Source organism: Montipora foliosa, chromosome 11 (assembly GCF_036669935.1).
Source record: "Montipora foliosa isolate CH-2021 chromosome 11, ASM3666993v2, whole genome shotgun sequence".
Lineage (NCBI taxonomy): Eukaryota > Metazoa > Cnidaria > Anthozoa > Scleractinia > Acroporidae > Montipora > Montipora foliosa.
Window position 1 is genome coordinate 54,732,535 of NC_090879.1, and position 12,500 is coordinate 54,745,034.

The following is a 12,500-nucleotide window of genomic DNA, read 5'->3' on the forward strand; positions in this document are numbered from 1 at the left end:
AAAACATATTTGACAGTTATTTTTCTTAAATTTTTTCGTTCAACTTTCGCTTTTATAAAATGTTTCAGTTGTCTGTAAATAAGTTATATGCTGTTGGAAAGCTTACTTTCTTAGCTTTAAAATGATGTATTTTTCCCCCCTAACTTTAAATATTTTTTGAGAAAAAAAAAAACATTTTTTGGCGATGGCTGATTTACCGCGGTTTTCTCGCGGTTGGGAAAGTAGGAAAAAGACTTAATTAAGCGTTCAATTTTGCTCCTAATTTACAAAGCTACGCTATCCCGTGACCTTTCGAAGGTCACATTGTGTTGCCACCGATTTCCAGGGTGAAGAATCAGTGCTAGCTTCTTTTGGGTGAAGATCTCTGTGTTTCCAGTGGCACTTATATTCTACAGTGCTCAGTGGTCCTCAGTGTTGTACAGTGCTCAGTGTTAGAACACTGGCATTTCTGAATATTATCGCTCCAAGGAATGGCTTTGACTTTGCAATCCAAAAGCCCTTAGAGATCAATTCCAGTTTGTGGTGGGTATGGCTCACAACCCACTTACATGCATTGCAAGCACTGACTTCATGAAATAGCCCCACTCTCTGGCATTTTAGGAACACGTTCTAAAACACTTCGTCGTATTCTAAAACCGTCCAATTCTGGTAAAAATGATATGTTTTGCCGTCATTTTTTCCAAATCTTTCCTTTTTTGGGCACCACACCGTAAATATTGTTGATGAATCTCCATTTTTCTACCCAATGATTTATCCAGTTTGCAATATTTCGAAAGAAAAAAGAATATTTTTCCGGATCATTTATCAACTTTGTAATATTTATCAAATTTTATCAATTTTTGACTAAACAGTAACGCAAAATGACAGCAGAAATTTCCAACATCTTCTCATAGAAGATCACAGAAAATGGCGACGGAAATTTCCAACGTCATTTTTAACAGAAGCTAGATAAAGCAAAATGACGGCGGAATTTTCCAACGTCATTTCTCACAGAAGATGAGGCAAAATGACAGCGGAAATTTCCAACGTCATTTTTTAAAAAAGATCAAGAAAAATGACGGCGGAATTTTCAAACGTCATTTTTGGCAAAAGTAAAACAAGACTACCTGAAGTGAAGAGCTTCAACTTTATTGTCTAAGGACGAACTTAACTCCCACGGACTAAAAACGAGATATTTCACACACTCAGATTCTAAGCTTGAAGACAATTCACTATATAGACATGTAAAAGAAATCATATGAACCTCGTTTATGGGCTGCTCGTGGAACGTTTGCACCAAGATGACTAACATTTTTTCCCCGGAAAGACGTTAAATTATTACTCACTCTTGTTTTAATTGAAATGTAATTTTTATGTACAGTACTATGACAAATAGAAAGCTACGGTTAGTCCCTCCAGTCGTTGCAAACCAACAGAGAAATATGTCAATACTGAGGAAAAAAAGTTTTTTTTTGTTACCAAAATTAATTCTGCTCTCTGTCGTTAGCCACAAACTTGGCTCTTAATTGTCTGAGAACTATAGCACAAGTAAAACCGAGCGAACAAATATGAACATCGGTACTCCCATTGAAATCTGCAAATAGTTCTATTTGCTGCAAACGGCACACGCTAATAATGCTACATTCGTGCTTTGCATCGACCGGTATCAAGTCACCAAATTCAATCTGTAAAAGAACATGAAATGAAAGAAATTTTATCAGAGCTACTTTTGGCTGACAATTAGTTTTTTTTCTTTTTAATGAAACATTCTCTCTCTTACCTGCAACCGTTTGCCTTTCTTGTCACTTTTTGAAGGGGAAATGTTCAGAACATATCCACGCCCTTTGCCATCACGCTTGAGAGAACGGTCACGGAATCATGAATAACAATTTTGTTGTCTTCAATCGGTTCCACAAAATAACACTGGTTTCACAAGACCCCAAACGCCCGTTAGTAATTATTATATTAGCTGAAAGTCTTGAGTCGCCAAAAGAATCAAAGTGCTAGCTATTTAGGCTGGATGGATTTGCAGATGAATTCGTTGGTGGGAGTTCTTTTTCCTCAAACTATACTAACGAGCTAGCGTGCTATATGGCGTTCATTACTGCTCAAAACACTTTGAGCACATTTTAGACGTACAGACACCTTTGACAAGTCCAGGGGGTCATATTTCAGTAGGAAAGATTACGCCGTAAATGTCACGTCGTGATCTTTGCGCTTCCTATTAAAAGTTTGTTACCGTCACCTGGCAGTGCCGGGAATAAAACCCGTAAATATCAATTCGTAAAATTACGACGTAATTTTCATAGGCAACCTAATTCACGTCGTAATTACGCAACGTAAAATTATAGTCACGTAACATTACGTCGTAAAATCTCAACGTAATACTACGCCGTTCAAATGCAAGAGTTCAAAGTTCAATTTCTATGGAATTTTACGTCGTAAATTTACAACGTAAATTTACAGCGTAAACTTAATAAGTTAACTTAAATTTGTTATTTTCAAGGTACGCCCATTCTCGATGTTTAACACGTAACGTTCTCGATGGTAAATTAGTAATCATTTTCAGTGTTTAATAAGTCAATGTTTTTTTTTACTTAAAATTGTTACTTCCAAAGTACAAGCATTCTCAATGTTTAATAAGTTAACGTTCTCAGTGTTCAATTAGTTATCATTCTCAGTGTTTAATAAATCATGTCATTTAATAAGTTACCATTCTGGTGCTTTAATAACAACAGTTTGAGTGTCTTATCAGTGGGGCAGGGGGTGCACTAATAATTGTTAATAGCAATTCTATATTACGACTATAATTTCCGCAAGTCAATTGGCAAATTTTAGTGTTTCGAGCAACTTGTCCCGTGTCGCCCGAGAAACTATTTGCATTATGAGAATTTTTTAGGGGTTCTACAGATTGCATATTTTTGCATTAGATTTTATTTTTAATTTTTTAAGCAACTTTTGAGCAACTTTCGTTAGAGAAAGCAACTTTGAATATTTTAAAGCACCTTCTAAGCAACGTTTTGGAATTCTCGAGCAACTTTATAGGAAGGCCCTCTCCCTATATCCGCCCTTGTTTTAAATGGTTCACTACCGTATTAAATTAACTGGCAAACAATGTATTATTCATTCTACTGTCAACTACCCCTGCACTTTTGCTTTTTCTTTTCAGCCCCCCAATACAATAACAATAAAATTAGTCTCCTTATTTCCAACACAATACTATTAAAAATTATTCTTCTCCAGATACTACACTTGGCAGCAAGATCTGCGCGTTTTTAGTGTAATTCTTCGAACATCTTCAAGCGACGGTCCAGGGCCGGGAAAATATGACCGCTGGAATTCTCCGATAACAGGAGCGGCGAAAGTGCGAGTCTCGGGGGATTCCGGAACATAGGTTACCCGAGAAAAAAACACTTTTGGACTTTACTCCTTTAAAGTGCCATTCCTTGGGCTTTTGAGTCTGTCGGGTTCGATATTTCAATATTAAAGCTTGGAAATTTTAGTGTTATTTTTATAAATATATATATTTTTCAAAACTCTGACCGTGTTCCGTAAAACGTTTAAACCTGTCTGGACCCGCCTCTGATTATAAACCAAATTACACCATGCGTAAACTTATAAGGGGTTCCTGATATATATGATAAAATCTAAGTCACCTAGTATATGACTATCACCTGTCACCTGTCATTTCCTTACAACTTAAATCCACTCCTATAGGCATGCGCCTTGTTGATAGTCTTATTGATATTAAACTGTCAATGAATACTTTTAAGTATATATGATATATACACTCACGAGTTTTGTTTGCCCCCAAAATTGTGCATAAACTCGAAAGCAATAGTTTATGCAAAATTTAGGGCAAAAAAATTGTATTATAGGGCATTCGTAAATAGATAATAAGTAATTGCACTGTTAATTGTACACAGACAACGGAATTATGAATAAAGGAAAAAATAGCAGGCACTTATATAAACACAAATTTTATGTCGCAGGAAAATCTATAAACGGGTCATTTTGTTAAACATAAAATGGTATCCTTTGAAGGCCTTACATATCCTTGCAGATAACTTCGACCAAACGGGTTTTAAACTTTGAATGCCTCAACTAGAACTAAATACAAGAATAGTGGTGACTCCATAATACATGTACAGTGCATCACTGATCAATATGAAATTAGAAATAACGAAATTTAAATATGTATATATTTGTATGACTACTTGCACTTGACTTTTATCATTATAAATGAAAATATAGACCAGTTTTGATATATTAGAATTCTAGCTTGGCTACAAGGGGATCAAAAAAACCGAAATTTCCTCGAGGCTTAGATATAAATAAGTAACCTATATTTTTTATTCCCCTGAGTTTCGTAGCCAAGCTAGATTTCATACATCGAAATTGGAGTAAGAAACAAAGGACGAGGCTCATAGGCCTCACCGCAAGTTCTCGGCAACTTTTCGATTTTCGAGCAACTTTTCCATCCGAAGCGAATTTTTCCGCCCTTTTTAAATTTTACTTTTTAGCTTGATCTCTATGAAACGAGAGACATTTTCAGTTGTCATTGAATGTCACGCGAGCAAAAAACACAGAAATGTCCTGGGAATTAAGCTTACGCTTGATTGGTCATTGTCCCTCGCTCCATGCCGGAATGTATCGCGGACCTTCCGCCGGGTGAATAACTTTTGAGCAGCTTTAATTTTTTGAAAAACAATCATCTTTCGAGGCACTTTGAGCAAAATTTCGTGCACCTTTTTGATCATTAACTGGCAACTTGTGGACAGGCCAAGAGACTGGAACCTCTCTCTACCTAAGAAGCTGATAGCTTACTTGGATAGAAAAGGCTCCATCTCGGTCAATGTATTGCCGCTTTGCCTCGTCTAGTGGCAGGAAGTCTTCCCATCCCAAAGGTGAGTTGGGATGTAGCCATCTTTTTTCTGGTGTCCGCTTCAGGAAGACGTCCCTCCCATTCCGCAGAGCAACACTGTCAGATTCAAGAGACAAGAAATAATGCCTTTAATAAGAACTTAATTAAATGGTTGCTTTGTTGCCGATGATCATGTATTTATTTAGTTGTTGACTTTATGTTACGTCTTGCTTTGGTTTATGATGGTTTAGTGGTTATGAGCCATACCTCCCACATCTGTTACCCAGCCTCAACTCTGGCCTCGGGGTCGTATGTGGGCTGAGTTTCAGTCGATCTCAATCTGACTCCGAGGATTTTTCTCCGGGTACTTCTGTTTTCCTCCCTCGTCAAAATCGACTCCAGATCAGTAACATCCGGGCGGATACCCTCGTATAGGGATAACCTCTGGTATCTCTCCCTTTCATTGTATTGAATGAATAAAGTTGGTATTATAATCTCAAACGTTTTACCTATACAGGTCTGTCATTTCTCTGAAACCTACCTTAGGTTTAGACAAAGAGGAGTTGCCCCTTGAGAGCAAATAAACACCCCTATGCTCCCAGTGGCAGACATCTTTGGTACCAGGATTGCTCTCAAAGGAGAGAAAACTGGACTTTTAATCCCCACCGCTGGGCCCAGATCGTCTGTCAAATGTTGAAAGTTGGCAAGTTTCCATTGAAAGGCTAGCACTCTTGTTGGTCTCAATGTTGGTGGCACCTAAAATGACAAAAAAGTGAGGTAACTTAAATTTCTTTAACATTTCATAACTGACTGTTTTGAAGGTCAACATTTCTTCTGACGATTAAAAGTTGTCGGATTCATAGACGATTATGTTAGTTCATAGTCATTACATTGTAAATTTTCTGTGCTTAAAACATGCAACATTCAATTTGAATTTCCTTTAGAGCCATTACTGCAATTCTTTTAACTTACGTTGTCAAAGTTATTTCTGATTCTTTCGGCATTCAGCAAATCCACGTGCGTTGTTGCATCCCTTGTTAAATGATGCGTCAGTTCTTGCCGTCGCACCTTCTCCTGGCATGCGGATACCGAACATTTGACGACGGCCCGCATACAGGCCGAAGCAATGTGCCCGTTCAATTGTTCCCTGTAAAAAACAATTGAAACTTATGTTACCCTATATAAATAATATTGCAAAAACACGTTCAGATTCAATTAATAATTTGTAGAAGTTCCAAGGTTGATGTTCTGTAAGTTATCTTTAAGAACTGTATTAAACTAAGCAAATTACACAGTAGCAGTGCGATGCAGTGCCTTTTTTATTCTACAAATTTATGAAAATGACTGTACAGTTCTCTTTCCTAATATGATCATTCAATGTTGACCTTTTAAGTATCAAAATAAAGGCTAAACGCTAGTGCAACAGCGGAAAATAAATTGACCCGGAAAAAATGATGTTGAACTTCAAGTTTTATCTCGAGATGCTGTTACAGTAGTAAACTGGTTTTTGTGTGATTTAGAATGCAAAACAATCTACCATCTCACACAAAAAGACCGTGCGGAAACAGGATAACAATTTAGAATTACGTTTACTACAAATAGCAATGGCAAAAACGACCACGTCACTTTTTTTAAATATTTATTTGCTGCTCACTGTTTTCACAGACCTTATTCACAAATTGCGGCCGAGAAATTGTTCTTCTTTCTTTGTGCCAATCATCCTCGCTAACCTCACTTTGGAGCAAAAATTCTTTTGAAGTTTGTTCGCGCTTACGAGGCAATTGAGGTGAGTAGCATAAAGACAAAAGAACAATCACTTAACCTCCACTTTTCATTACTGGGTATGGTCTATTTCATGTGTGAGACTGCGTAGTTTTGTGTTACTGTTTAAACCTAAACAAAAATCTAACGTTTGCCGTAAACGCCATTCTAAATGTCTCTCTAATAAAGGATACATACCGAGGTATTGCAACATGGGTGCAATTGAATGGGCACATTACAGGTGCCAACCGACACGCATATCGCTGGTGGCTTTGAATTTCCCGAATTGGAAATTGATGGCCACAATATGTGCATTCATCTGGCCTCATATCACATGTGTCCAAATGTTGATCCAGCTGCCCACGAACTAGTACTCGGTCACAGCCAGTGTGTGTGCATGGCACTGGTTCCTGGAGGCACTGGAGTGTGTGGTTTGTCTGCATGTCTAGGGCACCAGTCCATCCGCATCCTGATTCTCTCCTAGGGCAGAAAACCTGCATAGACTCTACCACCCTGTCGAAAGCAATGATGTTCCTCAAGTCAGAGGCTTGAAGGGACTGTCTTCCGACAGGGCAGCTGCCGTTGTTGTGAGAATTGATCCACTGATCTATGCAGGTTTTGCAGAAGAGATGACCCTCTTTACAGGCCACAGCCTCCTTAATGACGTACCGGCTTTAAAAGAGAAAAAAAAGAAAGCCTTTATTCCACTGTGTCAAAATACGCTTGCAGAGACTCAGTAAACGTTTTTAAGATTCTTTGCAATCAGTTGTTACGGTACTTCAATAAATATATGCAGACGTTACCAAGACATGTATTATTTGGGCTAATTGGGTAATACAGACTGAATTTTTACTTGTATCTATATTGCACTGTTCATTTGCAAATGTTCCTAGCCCACATCTTGAGTAGTATTTTCTTCAAATGTAGTCTCATAATCTGACCCTCACTTAATGTTCTTATGTAAAGTGTTTATGTGTGTAAACTTATTTCAGCACTGCCTCCCTGAAGCTCATGAGATGACCTACAAGAATTTGCGTATTTCGTTATTTCCGGCGTTTTTTCCTTTTTTCTCAGTTAATTGATTTCTTGATAAACAATAGGCGTTTGTCCTTTACGTGCTTGTTGAAGACAACCCTGAATCCGCCATGAATGTTTTAACGCGCACTTGTGCCCTACGCCCTACACGCCTCCTAAGTCTCATTCTTCGGATTTTCTCCCCTTAAAAAAAGAGACCTAATCACTTAAAAATCAGTATCCCAGAATCACTTGGCCTCAAGCGAAAGCAAGACCACAAAACAGTGTGTGAGGAGTAATGGGTAGCTAATGTTAATATGTTAGCTAGAATACACGCTCCATACAGTGGACCTGACCGAAAAAATAGGGGAAGTACTCTTCCAGTTGTTTGGTACACATTAAGAAAACTTCCCTGGGCATTTAAGACAACAAGGAGAATGTGCACTGAATGTGGAGTGCAATTTGACGCCACATAATTGAAAATCATTCGATTGCAAGAGATTTTACACAACATTCCACGCAAAAGAAGATTAAAAAATGTTACTAAGGCTCGGTCTAATTTTTTTTTTTTCGTGGACAACTACCTCACGGTTATCTGTTTGAGAGGCATTCAATATCTAGAACGTATTGCAATGTGGATATTCACTCACCAAATCGGGCAAAGGAATGATTGGTCTGGAGCCGCGGTAAAGATGTCCGGTTGATATCCTGGTTCAGCCATCGTTAATTTTGCGGCCAAAACAAACGGAAGATCGCAGTATCCTCTGGTGTGTTACTGTGAAATGCAAATCGCAGCAATATAGTCCTCGAGGTTGGGCGATAATTGCGAATTGTTATACGAGAACCTCTTTCTGTTGATAGACCACATGGCAAGAATTAGCAGGGGGCCGTCAGTTAATAAGTAATTGCCGTTTACAGTATAGTCCCAATCACTTGATTTCTGGCCAAAATCGATTTTTATAGAATTAAATTTGATTCAAATGTACACTTTATGAACAGAGATATACCGTTTCCCCATTTTTCCCACCATTTGCTCTCAACTCCCGATAACGTCGAGCCTTGCTGAATTTCCGTTTTGTGGTTCGAGTTCTCTCGGAATAGCCAATCGAACGAACCCGGACGAAGAATCATAGAAAGTCAAGGTGATGAGAAGAGTTCCATTTCCATTTTTTTATTTGCCAGAGAAAATGCAACTTTAAATAGATTGCACATATATAGTTGTAAAAAGTTAAAGGATTTGAAGTAACATTTGCTACTCAAATTAAAGGAGAATAACTTGTTCGATGTTCAAGCTGCTTGCACATTTCTCTCAACATTGAATGAAATCCACCCCTACATTAGTTTCACAATCGAACTTGAGAAAAAGGGGAAACATTCTTTCCTAGGAATGGAAATCATCAGAAATATCACCCGGTTAGACAGAAAGGTTTACATAAAACCAACCAATACTGGGCTGCTTCTGCACTACCATAGCCACATTATATGAAGTACAAACATTCTCTGTTAAAAACAATGCTGAACCGTGGTTGTAATCTTTCTTCAAACTTGCAACTTTTTTCATAAATAATGCGATCCCCTAAAGGAAATATTCACACGTTTGTATTATCCAGAGCCCCTCATACAAAACACCATCAGGGTTTTCATTGAAATGAAGGTGACGGGGAGCACACGCCCCCCGCAACAAGCAGGTGAAATTCCCGTTAGAATACCCCTGCCCTTCAAAGATCAGAGATCAGCTAACAAACTCCGCGAGCAACTTAGTGATCTTAGCCGAAAGATAAATACCGAAGTGCATCCTGTCTTTACAAGCCGCAAGATCAAAGATGAACTTAAAGCTAACGAACCTAAACCTCCAATTGTCAACCTGAGCAAAACGTTGTATATTCCTTTCGGTGTGATCTGTGTGATGCAGGCTTCACAAGCCGACACTTATATATCAACGTGTCGAGAAGTATAAACGATCGGTAATCGGCAATCATGTGAGAGAACAACATGGAATTGAGCACACATGTGAAATCGCAAAGAGCATTTAGGGTCCTGAGGAAGTGCTCGAACAAGTTCGATTGCTTGATTTTTCAAAGGTTTTTTTATCCGGGACCTTAAGCCAAAATTAAACCAAATAAGTGATTATATCCGTGCAAAGCTGTTTGCTTAACACTTCCAATAGTTTTCATTCTTTTCACCCCTTATTTACACTTTAATTTCGCATTCTGTTATTTTTATTGTTCGTATGTAAATACTTATAGATTCTACCTTCATTCCACTGTTTCAGAAATTGTATATATGCGGAAATTTTATTCACGAAATCTAACTTGAAAATGACCGTGGAGCGGTCGAAACGTCGTTCTTATTTTTTATCGCTCGTTTTTATAACTTAACTTCTTTTTCCTTGCGGAAAAGCTCAAAAGAAACCGTATGGGCTCATTACAATGAGCTTTTTCCTTAAATTACGACTACAAATGAAATAAAAGAGTGGCGGAATCAGAGTGAATCGTGTATTAACATGAAAAAGCAAGCAGAATAAGACACATTTGACATACAAAAAGAAGCAAAGATAAATATATTTAACAAGAGACAAAATGGCAGCACTTTGAATGCTTTGATTAAAGGGGAACTGAAGGCAAAAATTAAGCATTCTTTATTTACACTTTAGACCAATTTTTCAAAAGAAAATTTGTGAGAAACACACAGCAACTGATTTTGTTAACTTTGTTTATTATCCGACCGGTTTCGTTTAATCAAAAGTACAGACTTCAGGGGTGCTAACAAGATGTCTAAAGGGATCTAGCACGTTCTAGTAAGGGTGTGAACAGCAACACACCCACAAGAAATACGGGCAGGATATAAAACACCTTACATCAAAGACTTGTAAATATATAAAATAAGTACATCGTATTCACAGTTTGGCTTAATTCGCTGCTGTTCTATGTAGCTAAAACGTTTTCTGAGTACCGATCTGGTGTGCTGCGAATGTGGTCCTTTTTTCACCAGGCCTGTGACCCAGACATTTTCCTTAACATTTCCTGTTTGTTACAAATTGATTGCACTACGCCAATCACTTCAGCCTGGCTGACAATGAGCCACGGCAAACAGTACTTTAAAGCTTGTCAAAGGATTTCTGCGCGCCACTATGACTACGGAAAGATTGTCGGGCTTGGCGTTGATGAACATTCACTACGAAAGGCCCGTTCACTACGATGCTGTGGTCTAGCGTTATGTGGAAAGATACCCCGAAGAATGCTTTGTCTGGATCCCGTCTTTGACGAAACACAAATTTTGAAGACGTTTAACTGCATTTTATATCAATTAAATACGTGTGAAAGCACAACAATCGTTAATAAGATATAACTGAACAATCACAAAACTAAATTATCACTAATTGATAGTGAGACACAGCTAACGTTGAGAACAACCATCGGGTAAACATTTCTTCTCTATGAAATTGCAACACGCTTATTTTGCCTCAGAATGCCAGAAATCGCCTCTCCGAGGACTAAAATTTTCACAATTTCCCGAAGGTCCCCAAGTGGGGTCCCCCCTTCGGGGCACCTTTAAGGCCTGGTTTTCACTAGCCACACAAGCAAGCTTGTCAAAGGATATCTGCGCGCTTCTATGACAACGGAAAGATTGTCGGGCTTGGCTCCGAAAGACCCGTTCACTACGATGCTGTGGTCTAGTGTTTTGTGGAAAGATACACCGAAGAATGGCCGTTTTTATACTAGAGACGCATAATTCGTCTGGGACGAACTTGGGCAAACATTTTTTATGCGTCTGTTAAATTCGTCTAGTATAAAGACGGCCACAAGACTCATTATGCGTCTGGACGAAGAATCTATTTTAGTGCGTCTTCGAAGACGCACTAAACTGGAAAGTTCGTCCAGACGCATTATGCGTCTAGTGCCCGTCTTTATACTTGACGAATTTAACAGACGCAGAAAAAATGTTTGCCCAAGTTCGTCCAAGACGAATTATTCGTCTCATGTAGTTCGTCCCGTCTTTACACTAGACGGATAACATGAGAGACGCATAATTCGTCTGGACGGATTATGCGTCTCTAGTATAAAAACGGCCAATGCTTTGTCTTGATCCCGTCTTTGACGAAACACAAATTTTGAAAACGTTTAACTGCATTTGTTTCACTCTATATTAATGAAATACGTGTGAAAGCACGACAATCGTTAATAAGATATAACTAAATTATCACTAATTGATAGGGGGACACGTGCACAGCTAACGTTGAGAACAACCATCGGGTAAACATTTATTCTCTATGAAATTGTACACGCTTACTTTGCCTCAGAATGCCAGAAATCGCCTCTCCGAGGACAAAAAATTTCACAATTTCCTGAGGGTCCCCATCTGGGGTTCCCCCATCGGGGCACCTGTAGGACTGGTTTCCACTAGCCACGTAAGAATAAACACAAGCAATACACGCAGATGCGTTTACTTGTTGTTAATCAGTGTCTATTGTTCGAAGAAAAGGCTCTAATAAACAACAAGCTGCTGAGTTTGCGTATGCTTTTGTGCTTATGTCGATAGTGAAAACCGGGATTAACCGGACTCCTTGTCGTAAAAATCTGCATCCGCTCCAGGAAACGTGTATTTTTAAGAATATAAAACAATTCAGAACTGCACGTTGGAACAATTAAGACTGTCGTCACTTGAGAATTACGTATCTAAATGACCAAGACGTGTTCTGAGTCTCCTAATTTATAGCGGACGGGAGCAGGACTGAAAAGGGCGGGAGAAGGGAGATAAAGGTACGGGAAGTGGAAGAGCTCACACCAACGCCTTAAGCGGGAGGCTATAATCGTTTCCTGCAGTGGACCTTCTTTGACAAAATCTGGGTCATTAAATAACGTGATTGATCATCACTTGAATT

General features: G+C 38.6%; 1 protein-coding gene across 3 annotated transcripts in view; it reads left to right on the plus strand.

Moving 5' to 3' along the window:
* Positions 1 to 12,500, plus strand: part of LOC137975783 (uncharacterized) — an 81,977-nt gene that overhangs the window by 20,694 nt on the left and 48,783 nt on the right. Inside the window, exon 2 of one of the 3 annotated variants that reach the window (XM_068822965.1) lies at positions 5,390 to 5,620. The exons of the other annotated variants lie outside the window; for them this stretch is intronic. The gene's annotated coding sequence lies outside the window, so the exon portion shown is untranslated. The remainder of the gene's footprint in view (positions 1 to 5,389; positions 5,621 to 12,500) is intronic. 3 annotated transcript variants of the gene reach the window in all.